Source organism: Nanorana parkeri, unplaced genomic scaffold (genome assembly GCF_000935625.1).
Source record: "Nanorana parkeri isolate BGI_ZX_2015 unplaced genomic scaffold, ASM93562v1 scaffold283, whole genome shotgun sequence".
Lineage (NCBI taxonomy): Eukaryota > Metazoa > Chordata > Amphibia > Anura > Dicroglossidae > Nanorana > Nanorana parkeri.
The window spans coordinates 723,832-736,044 of record NW_017306551.1 but is presented as its reverse complement, the minus strand read 5'-3'; positions in this window follow the sequence as shown (position 1 = coordinate 736,044).

Genomic DNA, 12,213 nt, shown 5'->3' with positions numbered 1-12,213 from the left:
TCAGCCAAGAGTGTAGATTTGTTCAAGAAACGTTTGGACAATTTCTTGAGGGACCGTAATATCCAGGGATACCAGTATCCCTAAGAATGAGATGATGCGTGGACCTATATGGGTTGGACTTGATGGACGTATGTCTTTATTCAACCCCAAATACTATGTAACTATGTAAAGGTAGTTTGAGTGGCATTGCATTGCTGGAAGAACGATAAGCATAGCCACTTCATCACCATTTTACTGATGTATTTTTCTCCGCTGCAGATTCTCCATGGCTTCTTGTAGAGCTGACAATTTTTTCTAGGGTAAGCAGCAAGTAGAAAACCCTTCTATAACCCTTGTGGTTTCTATTTCTGTTTTTTTCTTTTTTTTTATTCCACTTATGAAAAGCCAATTATCTAACAAGCTACTGACAAGCCCAGAATGAGTGCTTATTCAAGTATACCAGGAAATTATGTAAAATGTGTTTTGGAGTTTTTAAACTAGAAGGCAATGGCATATTCCCCCCATTTTAAGCTCTAAGGAATCACTAGAGTATACCTATGTCCATTTGACACCTGTGCACATTTTAACAGACAAATCAAATGTTTTTTAGTTATTTCTTTGTTGCATTGATTCAACAAGGTGATGTAAACATTCCTTAGAGAGTTTGGTCTATACTGACATGATAGCATCACACTGTTGCTGCAGATGTGCCGGCTGCCCATTCATGATGCAAAGCTCCTCCATCCTGAACCGTTGATTCAAGGCAGGATGGATCCATGCTTTCATGTTGTTTACATCAAATTCTGACCCAACCATCTGAATGTTACAACAGAAATCGAGACTCATCCAGACCAGGCAACATTTTTCCAATCTTATACAGTATGTTACAATATTAGTGAGCCCTTGCAAACTGTAGCCTCAGTTTCCTGTTCTTAGCTGACAGAAGTGGCACTCAGTGTGGTCTTCTGTGGCTGTAGCCCATCTGCTTCCAGGTTCAATGTGTTGTGTGTTTAAATATGCTCTTCTAAATACCTCGGATGAAACAAGTGGTTATTTGAGTTACTGTTGCCTTTCTATCAGCTTGCACCAGTCTGTCCATTTTCCTCTGACATCAAGTTTTCTTGCCCAGAGAGCTGCCACTCACTGGATATTTTCTCTTTTTCAGACCATTCTCTGTAAACCCATAGAGATGCTTGTGTATGAAAATCCCAGTAGATCAGCAGTTGCTGAAATACTGAAACCAGCCCGTCTGTCACCAACAACCTTGTCATGTTCAAAGTCACTTAAAGGAGAACTATGGAGGATACAAACTAGCATCCTCCCGTAACCCAAAGCTCACGGTATACTGAGACGCCGGGACGGATCCCAACATTACAGTCGAGATCCACCCAGCTGCGTAGATGACAGCTGGCTCTGCCTATCTAGAGGCAGAGCAAGCTTTGCCCGCCCCCTCCCCTTCTGTTCTGCCAGTCAGCACTGGAGGATCCGACAGGGGAGGGGGAATCCCTGCAGGGAGCCGTGAGTGACAGTCATGGCTCTCTGCAGGGACAGGATCAAGAAGTGAGCGAGCGACGGTATGTGTTCGCTCACTTACCGATCTAATGAGCCGACCTGTGACAGTTTCATTGTCACAGGTCGGCTAGAACTATGAGGCTGAGTGATTTTCACTCGCCTCATAGTTCTCATTTAAATCACCGTTCTTCCCCATTCTTATGCTTAGTTTGAACTTCAGAAGGCCATCTTGACCATGTCTGCATGCCTAAATGTATTGAGTTACATCCATGTGATTGGCTGATTAGATATTTGTGTTAATGAGCAGTTGAAGAGGTGTACCCAATAAAGCGGCCAGTGAGTTTTAATTGGGGATAATAGCAGCACGCTTTGATAATTATATAGTCCGCTATAACAGTGGTGACTTGACCATATGTAGGCAAAAACAGCAATCCTGACAATACATGGGCCACATGTGCATTGCATCTTAGAGCAATGCACATCATCCCCTTCCACAGACACCGGCACTCATTGTGGGATGAATTCAGCAACAGAGGTAGTGCTGCCAATCCAGAGATCTGTGGGCATGGCTAGGTGTGGCCAGGTGCTGATTGACAAGTTACAGGCTTGTAACATAGCAGGGTCAGTGCTGATAGCCAAACAACCTGCAGCATCTTCTCATCACACTGTATTGAAAACAGCCACAGCCTGCATGAGAGTGGCAACTCTGCTATGAATTAAGGAATAGTGCAGCATTCTTGTTACCATCACTGAAAGCTGCATTAGGTGCACTTTACTGCCAGGTTTAACAGCTATTTGTGGAACTTTTGGGGGATTAAGAGAAAACTGTAAGTGCAGATGCACTTATAAATAAGTGATGCACATATTTTTTATGAGAGGCCAAAGTTTTATCTAAATGTTCTTTGGAGCCCTTTGCCTCATGTCATATCTAATCTGTTATGTAAAACTGAAGCAAACAAGGAGCTCCCACTGTATTTCTAATAAAATTATAAACTGATGTATATGGCCCTCTTTTCCCCAATAAATATTGCTAAACTATAACTTCCTCTGATGACTACCACAATATAGACATTCCGATGTTTATGTATATTTGTAATGTATTATAATGTTAAGTGACATGCAAGTTACAATAATTTCAATCAAAACGAAAACAGAAATAACCAAATAAGTTGACTTGATACTGCATTTTCATTTCCAAAATATACAGTAATTACCAAGCAGGACAAGTATAGTCAGAAAAAAAGCAATGCATAAAGCTGTCAGCTGTGGTAAATTTGCTTGTATAGAGTGTCTTAAAATAAATGCACAATTTTGACAGTCCTATCACTCAGACAAAAGGACCAGCCAAAATGGATGCACGTGAAGAAGTGGCAGTTCTATGTGACCTTATTAATATTTATGCAATATGATAATTAGGCAAGAAGTGGGATACAGTTTATGTATTTGTAAAGCCTGTTCAATGCAGCATTAAAATGTTTTTCAATTCACACCTCATACGCTAATTAGCAAATATGTAATTAGTGTTAGAAGATTAATTGCTCATGGGGTTTATTGAGGCTTTTTAATTTCCATGCAAAAAAAATTAAAAAATACTGGTCTTTTAGTTAAAATGACTAAGGTAAAGTAAATCCAACATAATATGTTTAATTGATTTGTTTTCAGGACATTCAAAAATAAATAAAATGCTTTAATGTAATGGAATCATTTGCCTGTGACAATGGTTTGATAGCTCTAAGGCTATAAAGTTAACAGACAAGATTCTCCCCATTTATAGAAATGACTTCTCACATATATTGTGATTGGTATGAGCCAGAGCACAGGCATAAAGCATATTTCCTAGGCAACCATTTTCTTTGATTTTGCCTACAACTATGCTTCAGAGAACACAGTGGTTGTCTACATGTTGCCATGTCAGTTGTCATTGTTTTGAAGCTTCATGCATTCAATGATATCCTTCTCAGAAACCTGTGTTTATGTTGCAGGTGATTCTGCAATCACCTCATTTTGGGGAGTGTTGTTTTTCTCTTCTCTCTCATACATTTCTTAGAGTCTAAGTACTAAAAGAAAATGCTGTATCTAAAATATTATTCCTTATTTTAAATGTATATTGCTTACTGAACTAAATTATTTAGAGGGCAGTAGCTGTTGACCTTTTCTATGCAGTATCATATAATGTCCCTTGCATCCTCTTGCACTTTTTATGATAATATGTAAGCATATATGTTTTTAACCCCTTCATGACTGAGCTAGTTTTCAGTTTTTGTTCATAAATGACTGACACACTTTTTTAAATGTTTGCTGTGTGATTCTTCCACAGCAGTAATATACTTTCTTACTAAATGTACCCACACATATTATATATTGTTTTTTAGAGGACAGATAGGGCTATATAAATATATCACATATGTGTACCTAACCCCTCACTTAGTTTGAATAAAATGAAAAAATTAGGAAAAAAACTAGAAGAAAACACTTTTTTCACAAGTTTTGATCATTATTATTTTTTGAATTTTTTATATTAATTATAGTATAACAAATATATGTATATATCATGTTTATTTTGCTAATTTTGTTTTACACTTTATTTAATTTTGTTTACACTTTGTAGAAAAAAAACATAAAAAACTTTTTTTTTCTTGTCAGTTTATATCAAGCAGTCACTATGACTGCTTGATAAATTAACTTTTGTTTTCATTTTTGGCTATTAGGCTGCTCCAAACTTAGGAACAGCTAATAATAACCTTAGAGACTGATCCTGACTTTAGTCAGATTCAGATCTCCCTAAAAGCTCTTTGATCGTGCCTAGACGGTCAGAACTGATACATTTCACTCAAAAGATACAATGTATATCTTTTGAGTGAAATGTATCTAAACATCGGGCTCTCGAGCTGTCAAAACAAATAGCAGAGAGGTGAGTCACTGCTACCTCTCTGCTATTTTCAGCTGTCAAATACAGGATCGCAAATTGCGGTCCTGTATTTGCATGTAATGGCTTCATTCTTTCATTAATTAAAGGAAGAAGCTTTTACAAAAAGCTTAATTATTTCATTAATGAATGCCTCAATACTGAGGCATTCATTAATGACTAGTAACTGCTGAGAATCAGCTGTTACCAGCATTACAAAGCCTGATATAACTTGTCACGTACAGTGTACGTGGCCAGTCATATAGGCACAAAGTGGCGGGACGTACACTGTAAGTCTCCCGTCACGAAGGGGTTAAACTGATTAAACTGAATATTATTGTTGTTTTACTATATATGCTATCTTTGTTTTACATGCCAATTCGTGAGCTTGTTTTTTAATATAAATAATTTTTTAAAGATTTTACAACATTTACAAATTTTCAATAGTAAACAAGCAGTAACCAGAAAGGCAAAACAGGGTATAAAGCCAGTAAATACACATAGAAGAGGTGGAAAAGGGGACAAATATCCAGAGTGGAAGCAAAAAGCAATAAGAAGTTGTCACCTCTTGTAATGTTCAAAATATCATATAGGAGTAGAAAGGGAAATACTAATTACCTAGGGTGAGGGGCGGCAATGTATACATAAAAGAAAGCAGAAAGATTGAAAAAGGCAGGCTAAGAAATACAATTAAAATAGGGTGGAGCATAATGGGTGCATAGGAAAAGGGCAGGAAGGAGAAGAGACAACAGTGGAGGGTAAAACACAAGTTGGAGGGAGCGGTGAGGTAAGAAAAAGGAAAGTTGAGTATCACTATGGTGAGTCGCACACCAGAGTCCCAACGGAGGGAAAGATATTCAGAGGAATGTGCAAAATCAATCCAGTAAAACCAGGTGGTCCTGAATTTTTCAGTAGTGTGTCTAAGAAAGCTTGTGAGATCTTCCAGGCTTTCTAAAAAGAGAGTACATCAGTATTCTCCTATCAGGAAAACTGACAGTAAATCCTCGGAAGGGGGGTCTTCATAGGGAGTGGAGAGAGGGGGAAGAGTTACTGATCTGATTCATTGAAACAAAACAACAAACAGCACTCTCGGATGGAGGCCCTAAATAAATAGTATGCAGCCCTGGGGAACAGGAGGAAAACCTGTAAATGTAACAACCAAAACAACACAAAAGGGCGCAAGGGCAATTAAAGAACTAACTATCTTGGCAGAACATAGCAGGAAATTTGTTTTATTATTTGGCACTTACATGTAAGTCCGGGGACCAGAGTAGAGGCGGCCTGTGTGGAGGATCGGGATGTCCGAGGTGTATGCCTAAACTTGGCTGGTCTGCTGCCAGGAGGTACTCGTCCAAGGGGAGGAAAGAGGAGCTGTGAACGAGGGGAGAGAAGGCAGAGCAAGGACTCCGTCCGTGTCACCGCTGTGTCAGTGGGAGATCAAAGCAGTGTGGAGGAGACTCGGCGGCGTTCCGTCCGGTTGAGCCGCTGTAAATAGGTGACGGTGCTTAGTCTCTGTTTGACTGGGATGAAGCGGTATGCAGGACATGTGACAGCGGCAGTAGAGGAGTGCCGACAGGGCGGCGGGCAGTCAAGTCGATAGTGGTGGTGGGGTAGGGGATATCGAGAAAGAAACGCATTTCGAGGAAGCACCTCTTTTTCAAGCTCAAAGAGAATTGTATTACAGTGGCGGGAATCCGCCAGTTTAAAAGTGACAGCTAGGCGTAGCTAAAAATAAGCTGCAATCCCGCAGTTAAAAAACTGAAGACGGGGCTACTGGATGTGGGCATGTATTTGGAGGCTCAGTACAAGTCTGAACCTTGTCAGACCTATTTAAAAGGCTTGGGAAACCATGGGAAAACAATTAAAAAAGCTCAATTTAATATTTTTTTTAAATAAAAAATGGAAATGAAACATTAAAAAAAATTAAAACCTTAGAAATTTTATTAAAAAATTAAAGATTAAAAATTCCTTTGACGTGATGGCTCAGGTGATCGAGCATTTATTAAAAGGATTAATGGTGGTTGGATCGAGCATGATATTAAATCTTTTTGGATTAATAGGGACTACATACACGAAGGACTAGCACTTACTATTACATGTGAGGATGTGTATTGCACAGGACAAGTACACTCTTGTATGACCCTTAATTATGATGAGGGACACTCGATGGGTGGGGAGTATGTCTCTATGTCCAATTCATTGACACTGGTGATGGTTCTCAGTGAGCATTAAATTGTGATGATTTATATGATGGTCAAAATCTCTAATTCCTATGTCCTATGGCAAAGACATGTAAATCCTGAATATGTTTGCCATGCTTTGCGGCAAAGTGTCTGGGGACACTATGATCACAATCACCATCAGCAATGAAACGTCTGTGTTCACCTATATTCTTTCTTAGAGGGCGGATGGTGCGGCCAATGTATAGTAAACCACATGGACATTTCAGACCATAGACTACATGGTCGTGCGAGCATGTGATGAACTGTTTGATGGGATAGATATTATTGAGGTGGTCAGTGAATACAGATTGCCCGTGGGTGATAAACTGACATGTGAGACAGCAGGATTTTTTGAAATGGTAAGTGCCCACTCTGTTATCGAATCTTTGGTAAGGTGTGTCACTGGCACCCCCAGCTAATATCTTGCTGGGCTCTATTTTATTTTTGAGATTACAGGCCTTTCTAAAAGTGACTGATGGTTTGACTTAGATGAACGGGCCCAATTTCTTTGCCATAGAACACACCCCCGATCATTTCTCCCCCCCTGAGCGATTCCAGAGGTTGTGCAGACAGGAAACCTTTTGGATTTATTGACTTAACACTCTTGCTCCAACAAGACTTAATGAGGAATTAGAGATTTTGACCTTCATATAAATCATCACAATTTAATGCTCACTGAGGACCATCCCCAGTGTCAGTGAATTGGACATAGAGACATACGCCACACCCATCGGACCAGCCAAGTTTTGGCATACACCTCGGGCATCCCAATCCTCCACACAGGCCGCTTCTCCTCTGGTTTCCGGACTTACATGTAAGTGCCAAATAATATAACATTTTTCCTGCTATGTTCTGCTGAGATAGTTAGTTCTTTAATTGCCCTTGTGCCCTTTTGTGTTGTTTTGATCTGATTCATTTACTTTTTAGGTTGAGTTACTGAGTTCTCTAAACCACAGGCTTTTTACAACAGGAGGTAAAGAGAAACTAGAAAACATGCAAAAAGCAGAAAAAATAACCTGCTGGAGAAATAGAAGACTACATACAAATTACATGGGAGAATCAATAAGTAAAGGCCAAACACATTTAATGGAAGAAGTAAAATAGAAGCAACTGTGAGCACTTGTTGTATCTTTTAACTAACTTCTGTATTCCTGCAGAGAAGAAGCTTTTTGGCTGCTGCTGCAGCCAGGTGTGCACCGCTTCCTTTACTTCATCATCTGCGGAGCACTACCTTCAGTGGACTAAACATATAATAATCTGTTACGTACCGTGGTGTGAGCCCGAAGTGACTAGGAGGACCTCCCTTGCGGTTCTGTCTGTGGACCCCTGGGGTTGAAACAGGAGGTGCACAGGCAAGAGCAGCACGGGTGCCGGATGTGGAATGGTGCTTTTCCAGAGGATTCCAGGGATGGTCAGAAACAAGCCGGGTCAGGAGCCAGAGGGTATCAGATAAGCCAGAATCAGGATGCAGAGAATGGTCAGAAACAAGCCGGGTCAGGAGCCAGAGGGTATCAGATAAGCCAGAATCAGGATGCAGAGAATGGTCAGAAACAAGCCGGGTCAGGAGCCAGAGGGTATCAGATAAGCCAAATCAGGAAACAGAGAATGGTCAGAAACAAGCCGGGTCAAGAGCCAGAGGGTATCAGATAAGCCAAATCAGGAAACAGAGAGGAGTCAGGAACAAGCCGGGTCAATCTAGGAGCAGGAAACAGGAGCTGAAACACACAATATCAATCACAGGCTGAAAATCACTCAGCAATGGTTGAGCCTGCTTATATAGCCCGAGTGACATCACTGGGCGTGCGTCATGACGCACAGGGGCGTGCCCTGATGGGCCGCCGCGTCATACGTGGGCGTGCCTCGCCGGGCCACCGCGTCACACGGAGATGTGCCCCGCCGGGCCGCCGCGACACACGGAGGTGTGCGACACCTGCGGGGGTGCGTCTTGACCCTGGGCTGCGGGCTGAGACCCGACATAATCATTTGGCGCCAGATCCAGGCTGTAAGGAGGATGTGGAAGTTCTAACCCAAGCTGTTGCATTGTCTTTACTGTTACAGATATCCTAACTCTCCCGGACGTTCTGGGAGTCTCCTGCTATTAGATAGCAGCTCCCGGCTGCCCAGGAGAGAAAAATTTTCTCCCGGAAAGGTTTAATCTGCAGAGTAAACCTTTCTCTGCTGTCTGTTTTTTTTTTTACTCTGATATCAGAGCCGCCGGCCGCCGTCAGAGTAAAAAACAAACAAAAAGACAGCATAGAAATGAATAGCTATATTGCTATTGGCTATTTGAATTTGCAATATCCAATAGCAGACTAGCTATTGCATCCCACCCACTGCTGATGTCAATCAGCAGAGGTGGACCTAAAGTTCTTCATCAGATCCTCTTTCTGCTGATTGACAGCAGCAGAGGGCGGGTGCAATAGGCAGCCTGCTATTGGCTTTTAGAAATTGAAATAGTCAATAGCAATCTAGCTATTCATTCCTATGCTGTTTTTTTATTATTATTTTGACGGCAGCAGCTGTCAGAATACTGAAAAAAAACCCAGCAGATAGCACTGTAAGCATTAGCTTCTTTGCTATCTGCCATCATTTCAGGGGAGCGCTCTCTCCCCGTACCTGCTGGATGGGGGGGGGGGGGGCAGAGGGCACATCTCTGAAATGAGAAGGGCACCTCCCTGAAATTAATTTTTTCAGGTTGGGATCCTTGCTGTTACTGCTGCTGTATGAGGATGTGCATTGTCATGGTGCAGCAGGACTGTTTTGGACAGCATTCCTCTTCTTTTGCTGTGAATTGCAGGTTTAAGTTTTATGTTGCAGCAATTCAGTCATTTGCGCTGTTTAGTGTTTGCCCATGCACCAGAATAGGCCCCCTATGTCCAAAAACAGTGTTAACATGATTTTCTTGGTGGAGGGCTGACTTTTGAATTTCTTTTTCACTGGAGAAGATGGATGTCACCAGTCCATGCCTGGTCTTTTGCTCCCTGGGTCGTAGTGGTGCACCCATGTCTTGTTGCCAGTGATAATTCTCTCCATAATACGCCGATCTTCTTCATACCATTTCAAGAACTGGGTCGCAAACCTCAATTTTTTCTATAATCCACTCGGCCCACACAGGTATCATGATCCATCACATAGCAGACTTTAAAGTGCAACCCCAAAAATAGCTGCCACTCCATACATTAAACAATTACCAGCATATACAAGTGGCCAGATTATTATGACCACCCCATCAGTACTTCGTTGGGCCACCTTTTGCCTTCAATACTGTGGCGATTCTTCTTGGCATTGACTCCACGAGATGTTGAAAGGTGATGCGAGGAATCTTACAGTTCTGTGAGATTTGATGGTTGAGGCACCAGCTGCCTGATGGCTCTTTCAACTTAATCCCACAAATTCTCAATTGGATTGAGATCTGTTGATTGTGGGGGCCACCTAAGCAAGGTAAAGTCTCCCTCATGTTCTTGAAACCACTCCTGCACAATACGAGCAACGTGGCATGGCGCATCATCTTGTTGGAAGAACCCATCTCCATTGGGATACGCCATTACATGATAGGATGAACTTGATCAGCAATGATACTTTGGTATGTTGTGCTATTCAGACGTTGTTCCACACGAATTAAAGGGCCCAAATCATGTCAGGAAAACGTGCCCCAAACCATAACACTGCCTCCACCAGCTTGAAGGGTTGTACTCATGCATGTTGGGTGCATGCTTTCATGTTGTTTCCGCCAAATTCTCACTCTGCCATCTGCATGATGCAACCCAGATTTTCGGCTGAGAGTCCAGTCTTTAAAAACTTTAACAACAGCTGCTCTTGAACATTTAACGAATTCTGCTGTTTTGCTGTTACTCGCTCCATGGCTCCGAGCTCCAACAATAATCCCACGTTCAAAGGCCGTTAAATCGCGTTGCTTACCCATATCTTCAGAAAAAAATCACTTCTACTGTCGTGGTAAACAACCTACTTCCCTATTTATAATGGTCTGGCCCTCTAGCAACTTCAGCGCGAAATTATAGTTAATTTGCCTACAAACGTCAGGTGGTCATAATAATCTGGCCACTCAGTGTATACCATAGTTCAAGCTGTCTTCTAGTCTTTCACTTAGTGAGCAGGGTGTTTGCATTGGTTTCCTGTGCGAATTGGAGACGTTTTATCTTGTTAACTGCAGACAGCAAAGGTGTTCGAACAGGCCTTCGGCTTCCATATCCCATACGATGCAGTGCATGGTGAACAGTGCGTTCAGAGATCATTTGAGAGGATCCCTGATTAAGATCTGCAGTAATTTGATGCACTGTTGCCCTTCTGTTGTCTTGTACCAGTCTTGCCATTCTCCGTTCTGCCCTAACATTGACTAGTCGCTGACGGCCACAATTCGCACGTTCAGACCCAGATTTTCGGCTGAGAGTCCAGTCTTTAAAAACTTTAACAACAGCTGCTCTTGAACATTTAACGAATTCTGCTGTTTTGCTGATACTCGCTCCATGGCTCCGAGCACCAACAATAATCCCGCGTTCAAAGGCCGTTAAATCGCGTTGCTTACCCATATCTTCAGAAAAAAAATCACTCCTACTGTCGTGGTAAACAACCTACTTCCCTATTTATAATGGTCTGGCCCTCTAGCAACTTCAGCGCGAAATTATAGTTAATTTGCCTACAAACGTCAGGTGGTCATAATAATCTGACCACTCAGTGTATACCATAGTTCAAGCTGTCTTCTAGCCTTTCACTTAGTGAGCAGGGTGTTTGCTCTTTTCCTACAGTATCAGCAATAGGCAGCCCTCAGTGCTTCAGAGAACGCACATAGTGAAATGTAAGGTTATTAAATTACCTTTTAAACCAGACCCTAATGACCTCTGGAGCTGCAGACACTGTGAAGCAATTCCTCCTCACATTTCACAGCAGAAGCACCAAAGTCATTAACATCAGATGTCTTGGCAGATCAGCTCAGCCTACCACTCCCCCTTCCTGCTCTGTTTTGACGTTCGAGATTAAAAGGCTGGAAGGTTAACAATTCAATGCTTGGGGATGTAGGGTTAGCTGAGCTGCTGAGGAATATGAATGGTTGACTTTTCCCTCTATCATGTATCAATAAAGGGAATAAGCTAAGCGGAAAATGGAAAGTAAAGTGGCAATGTTGCCTATAACAAATCAACTTTATGTTATTTAAATTTCTAAACTGCAGTAGAAAACACATTTACCTCGAATCTTACGCATTGCCATGGAAAATCAATTCCTCTAATTAGTGACAGAACTATTTGGTAGGTATAATATCAGATTTTCAAACGCTAAGCTGGGAACTCTATACATCAGGCAAGAATGTAGTTCTTTGGTATTCATTTCTATATGCCTTTTCTTGTTAAAGAGAATCCTTAGAGAAAGGGTTTAAGAGCAAAAACCTTATGCGATAATGCAATTTACGAGTAATTAATTACTTTGTGGTGCTGTTATTTATGAATGTAGCCAACCTTAAATTTCACAGAGCGCTAACAAAAATAAACTTGACAGTGATCTTAATCAGGTCCCATTGTAGTAATCCCCATTGGAAAGACTGTCACAATTGCTTTTCAAGTCAGTGGGGATGATTCAACCTGC